Genomic DNA, 6792 nt, shown 5'->3' on the forward strand with positions numbered 1-6792 from the left:
GAGGGTGGGAGAGGGGAGGGGGAAACCTGGGAGGAGGGAGCTGGAAGGGGGAAGCCAGAGGAAGAAGGAGGAGGGGAAGTATCAAACTATGGTACGCCATATCTTCAGTACTGTGTACAGATGTGGTCTCCTCACCCCAGAAAAGATGTTTTGGCCTTGGAAAGGGTTCCAAAAAGGGCAACTAAAATGATCAGGGGTTTGGAACAGGTCCCATATGAAGAGAGGCTAAAGAGACTGGGACGTTTCAGCTTAGAAAAGAGGAGGCTGAGGGGGGATATGATAGAGGTCTATAAAATCATAAGTGGTGTGGAGAAGGTGCATAAAGAAAAGTTCTTCATTAGTTCCCATACTATAAGGATTAGAGGACACCAAATGGGTAGCAAGCTTCAAACTAATAAAAGAAAGTTCTTCTTCACAAAGCAAATAGTAAAAAAGTTTGGCCAGGCTGCTCTTGCTATAGTGGGCTGCAGTACTCCTTGGGAGAGACTGGCCGCACCCTTCCTGCATACCACTGCCTTTAGAAAAAGGGAAGGTGTGAAAAGGGGAAAATAGCCTCAGACTCTCCCACCCATCACCTTGGCGTGAGAACTGCAGGGCTTACCTGGTCGCATGAAACCTGCACAGTTTCGGCCCAACCCCTGGGACACAGACCCCCCCACTTGGTGACCATTGGGCCATATATGGTAATATGCAAGCACGGGAAAGCGATGTGCAGATTTGGGGATAAATACCCATCCCACAGTTCGCTCTAGGAGATCTTCGCAACACATGTACCACTGTGTGTGTGCCTTCCCACATACTTCAAAGCGCTGCTGGCCTGATCAACTGACCAGCCACCTCCCCCGACTCTCGGGCGTAATCAAGGCCTTCGCAACCAAACCGATATCTGTGAAATGTTCCATGTGCTGTGTAAGTTGGTATGTATGATTTGATTTTTTTCTTGTTGTATAAGCTTAGTGTTGTAGTTGTTTTGGGTAGTACATAGAGTTTGTAGTTATCACTGTTATTTAATTACTGTAGCTGGATATTTTTAGACTAGAGACTATTCCCCTTGCCATTCCCATCCTTATATCTCTGACACGTTTAACTAGAAATCGTAGAATAAATATAATAAATACTGTAAATTCATTATTAACACGGTCTATTAAAAATCTTAGAATCAATACTATAAATTCATCACTGTCATAAATAAATATCCTTTATTTGCTAAAACAGTCCATCTGGTTCTGTCCTTCCCCCCTTGGGTATTCATCATCGGACCTGTGATTCTCGCGACACACTGGGCCAAATTTTGGGAAAAAAACCTTTTTTAGAATATCCCTTCTTCCTCGTAAAATGAGGTTCACAGGGATGCCAACAAAATGCGTTCGTTTTTCCGACATTTTTTTTGGAAAAGAGGACACGTTCCTTGGACATAGCCCAGACGTGGTCCAGAAACAATACTGTCCCACGACAATGAGGAAAACCCACTGGGCCCAAACAATCCTTTCTATGTGGACTGGAAATCCTGTTATTTCATTTTTATTCCCCAGTGTGGATATGAGCAGAGGCTCTTTTGGGAGAGCAGACAATGGATTTTACACTCTTCCAATCTTCTAGTATGTTCACTCATGGAATTGGGGAGTTAGGGCCACCGTGTATTTTGTAATTTTTTATAGTTTAGACTTTGAAGGTGTTATCTAGGATGCTAGTAGAGAGATAGAATGGGACAAGACCAAAGCAGACTGTGAAGAACTTCAAAAAGATCTCACCAAACTGAGTGATTAGGAAACAAAATAGCAAATGAAATTTAATGTGGATAAGAGAAATTAATGCACATTAGAAAAAATAACCCCAATTATGCATACAATATAATGGGGACTAATTTAGCTACAACTAATCAGGAAAGAGATCTTGGAGTTATTGTGACAGTTCTCTGAAAACATCCATGCAGCGTGCAGCAGCAGTTAAAAAAGCAAATAGGATGCTAGGAATTATTTAAAAAGGGATAGAAAATAAGATGAATATCTTACTGCCCCTATATAAAACTATAGTACGCCCACATCTTGAATACTGCGTACAGATGCGGTCTCCTTACCTCAAAAAACATAGTTTGGCATTAGAAAAGGTTCAGAAAAGAGCAACTAAAATGATTAGGGGTTTGGAACGGGTCCCATATGAGGAGAGGCTAAAGAGACTGAGACTTTTCAGTTTAGAAAAGAGGAGACTGAGGGGGGATATGATAGAGCAAGGGTTCCCAAATTTTTGACACGGGGACCAGTAAATCCATTCATGAACTTTTGGAGGACCAGTAGCATCATTTGCATATTTGCATATTCATCAAGCAAATGTTGAATATTCAAATAAGTTATTTCTGGTCCTCCCAAAGCCCCCAGTGCCAGTGTTAGCAAAGCTTTTGATACAGTCACTCACCATATTCTTGCCAGCAAGTTAAGGGAATATGGATTGGATAAATGGCCTGTAAGATGGATAGAAAGCTGGTTAGATCAGGGTTTGCCAAACTTTTTACTTTAGTTGGAACCCGTTTTTTTTTTCAGTACTGTTTTTTGCAGCCCAAAAATATAAACACATATAAAAAAAAGAATGAAAAATGAATAAATTTTCAGTGTTTCACCCGGCTGCATTCTCCGCCAGCCTGGGCCAGGGCCTGGGGGACCTGGCGCCTCATGGGCACTCCAGGAGGCGGGAGCAGGAGCAGATTGGGGGTAGGGTATCTGGCTAGGAGGGAGAGTGCAAGGAAGGGTAGGGTTGCCAGGTGTCCGGTTTTGTACCGGATAGTCTGGTATTGGAGGGTTTTGTCCAGAACACGAATTGAGAAATTACCAGACATATAAAATGTCTGGTATTTTCTAATTTGGTAAGTTTTATTATAATTAGGTGTATCAGTCCTTAGCTGCAAACTGCCTGGCTGGTAGATGTGCTCCCGCTGCCTGAGTGTGTCTACCAGCCAGGCAGTTCACAACTACTCGAGGGAGGGTATGTGGCGGCGGAGGGGGGGGGGGCAAAATGGAATCCCCGGCTGGACTCACTCGTCTGCAAGGGTCTGCAGGGTCTGCATGTGCCTGGGTCAGTCCTGCTCCCCCCCCCCTTCTCCTCCCGATCTCCCCCAGTCCAGCCCTGCTTCCAGCGGCCGGTTCCCCCCACTCCCCTCCAATCTCCCCCAGTCCAGCCCTGCTTCCAGCGGCCGGTTCCCCCCACTCCTCTCCAATCTCCCCCAGTCAGCCCCACTCCCCCAACAACCCCCCTGACCAGCCTCACTGCTCCCGTCCAGCCCTGCTTCCGGCAGCTGGTTCTCCAGTCCTCCTCCTCCTGATCTCCCCTGGCCAGCCCCCCTGGCCAGCCCTGATTCCGCTGCCTGCCCTCCCCGATCTCCACCAGACAGCCCCACTGCCCCCAACCCTGCTTCTGCCACCTGCCCGCCTGCCCTGATCTCTGCGGGACAGCCCCACTGCCCCCAACCCTGCTTCTGCCACCTGCCCGCCTGCCCTGATCTCTGCGGGACAACCCTGCTGCCTCCAACCCTGCTTCCGCCGCCCGCCCGCCTGCCCAGATCTCTGCGGGACAGCCCCGCTGCCCCCAACCCTGCTTCTGCTGGCTGCCCATCTCCCCCCATCTCCGCGGGACAGCACTGCTGCCCCCAACCCTACTTCCCGGTGGCCGGTTTCCCCCTCCCCACACACACCTCCTCCCAGCCCGCCCCGCTCTGCTCCCCTCCCAGCAGCCATGCTGAGGCCCACAGCTCAGTACCGGGCCGCGGCCCATAGTTTGGGAAACGCTGTGATAGAGGTATATAAAATCATGAGTGGTGTGGAGAGAGTGAATAAAGAAAAGTTATTTACTTGTTCTCATACTATAAGAACTAGAGGACACCAAATGAAATTAATGAGTAGAAGGTTTAATACTAATACAAGAAAGTTCCTCTTCACACAGTACACAGTCAACCTGCGGAACTCCTTGTCAGAGGAGGCTGTGAAGGCTAGGACTATAACAGAGTTTAAAAAAAAGCTAGATAAATTCATGGAGGTTAGGTCCATAAAAGGCTATTAGCAAGAGGGTAAGGAATGGTGCCTCTGGCCTCTGTTTGTCAAAGGCTGGAGAAGGATGGCAGGAGACAAATTGCTTGACAATTGTCTTCGGTCCACCCCCTCTGGGGCACTGCCACTGTTGGCAGACAAGATACTGAGCTAGATGGACTTTTGGTCTGACCCAATATGGCCATTTGTATGATCTTATGTTCTTAAGACCAGGGCTCGACAAATCACTGAATCTACTCGCCCATGGCGAGTAGATTTTAGCCGTTCACCCCGTTCACCGGTGGTGCATGCATGTGCAATGCGGGTCTTGTGCATGCTCTGTGCGGGGCTGGTGAGTAGATTTCACCGCTGTTTGTCAAGCCCTGCTTATGACTATGGATAAGGCTCTGGACTGGGACTTGGGAGCTTTGTCTTTAGCTCTGCCACAGACCCCCTGTGTAACCTTGGACAAGTCACTTACTCTCGGGGGGTATGTCTACACTACCCCGCTAGTTCGAACTAGCGGGGTAATGTATGCATACCGCACTTGCTAATGAAGCCCGGGATTTGAATTTCCCGGGCTTCATTAGCATAAGCGGGGAGCCGCCATTTTTAAATCCCCGCTGCTTCGAACCCCGTGTAGCGCGGCTACACGGGGCTCGAACTAGGTAGTTCGGACTAGGGTCCTATTCCGAACTACCGGTACTCCTCGTGAAACGAGGTGTACCGGTAGTTCGGAATAGGCACCCTAGTCCGAACTACCTAGTTCGAGCCCCGTGTAGCCGCGCTACACGGGGTTCGAAGCAGCGGGGATTTAAAAATGGCGGCTCCCCGCTTATGCTAATGAAGCCCGGGAAATTCAAATCCCGGGCTTCATTAGCAAGTGCGGTATGCATACATTACCCCGCTAGTTCGAACTAGCGGGGTAGTGTAGACATACCCTGGGTCTTTCTTAGCCCTCCTTTCTCCCCACCCCCATAAATCGGGGATAACAGCACTTTCTTTGTCTGTCTTATCTATTTACTAACTGAACAACATGTAGCAGGATGGGGCCATGATCTTGGCTGGGAACTCTAAATGTTGCCATAATACAAAAAAAACAAAACAAAAAAAACCCAACATTTATCCTTCTTTGACAGTCCCCACACTAAATAATTGTTTTCTAAGAATTGTTTGCAGTAAGAGTGACAAAGTGATCACATGCCCTGAAAAATGATTGTGAAAATGCACATCTGCACCCCTCAGATTTGTTCCCTGTTTGTGTGTCAGCCACATCTGCTAGCTTTATTGATGAAAACCATTGTCCCCACTTTTTACATCTTCAGGGACAACCCAGGTATGTATGGTAAAAGTGAGCTGGAGTCTTTCCCTTTGGAGAATTTTTTACCAAGATCCAATCAATTATATTGCAGCAGACCCACTATTGGAGGATGTATTTGTGGTGCTCTTGAAAGGAGGAGACTTCCAGCCCATAAAAAATCAACGGAAGATGAAGGGGACAGTCTGTGTTCAGGAATAGAGAAGGGCTTAGTGTTAACATGCAACTCCCCTTCCCTACATCTCCCACATATGGAAACCTGCGGTACCTTCTCTGGTGCTTTGGGGAATCTGTCCATCTACCATTTATGAATTCTAAGAGAGATTATGAGCTCTCTATATGTTTAAATGTAACCTACACTTCTAGTGAGGTTCACTGTCTCATGTAGTGACACTTAGGCCACTTCCAGCAAGAGATAAGAACAAGGGAGCTCTACAACCTAAGCTGAGAGCCAGCTGGCTTTATAGCTTAAGCTGTAGGGCAGGGCTACTCAACACACGGCACATGGCCCGTTTGTTTGCAGCCCGTGGTGCAGTTTGGGTCTTCATGGGCTCAACGCGCAGCCTGCGAGTGGGATGTTTTGAACATGGCCTCCACTGGAAACACGTTCCACAATGGCGAGGCATCTCCCAGGCAGGGTGAGCATTTGAAAACGTAAGCGGACAGGCTGGCTGGAACAGACGAATACAGGGTGTTAGTGTTTCTAGCTCCCAGGGAGGAGGTGCTGGGAGTGCTGGGGCATTGTGTGAAAGAAACTATTTGCATATATATTTGCATGTACATGCAACCACACTTAAGTTGTGGCCCTCAGCATGTGCTGTGAGTATCACTGTGGCCCCTGGGGCTTCCAAAGTTGAGTAGCCCTGCTGTAGAGGCTCCTATACTAAGCTCCAGAGGTTTGAATCTACCCAGTGGCGATTACATAACCCTTTAGGATTATCTGCACTGTGTTCTTGCCTGAGACTCCTTGTGGTAAGGACACAGGGGAGTGGCGCCTGCCTTTCTGACTATGAATAGGTTAGTTGTTGGAGATTATCTGCAGCTCAATAGCTCTGGCCAGAAAGAACAAAGGAATAACCGCCTCCTAGATAAAACCAGTTTTCTCCAATTCCTGTACAGAGGGCTAAGGTTTGAAGGGATAGAATTTCCCCAGGAAAGGGAACAAAGAGAAGAAAGGTGGGGCACACCTACTTTCAAGAGTCTGAGCTCTCTGACGTAGCCACCCAAAACTGACAAACTACTCCAAACTGCAGAGCAGGGGAAGCTATATGGGTGGGAGAATCTCTCCTGTTGTCCATACTGGTGCTTATGTCAACATAACTTATGTCATTCTATAAGGGTGATTTATCCCCTTGCCCCCGAGTGACTTAAGTGATGCCGACATACGTTGCAGTGCAGACATAGCCTTACTCTAGCACAGTGTTTCTTAACCTTTTTGATATCAGGGACCGACTAAATGAT

Source organism: Pelodiscus sinensis, chromosome 1, assembly GCF_052426305.1.
Source record: "Pelodiscus sinensis isolate ZL-2025 chromosome 1, ASM5242630v1, whole genome shotgun sequence".
NCBI lineage: Eukaryota > Metazoa > Chordata > Testudines > Trionychidae > Pelodiscus > Pelodiscus sinensis.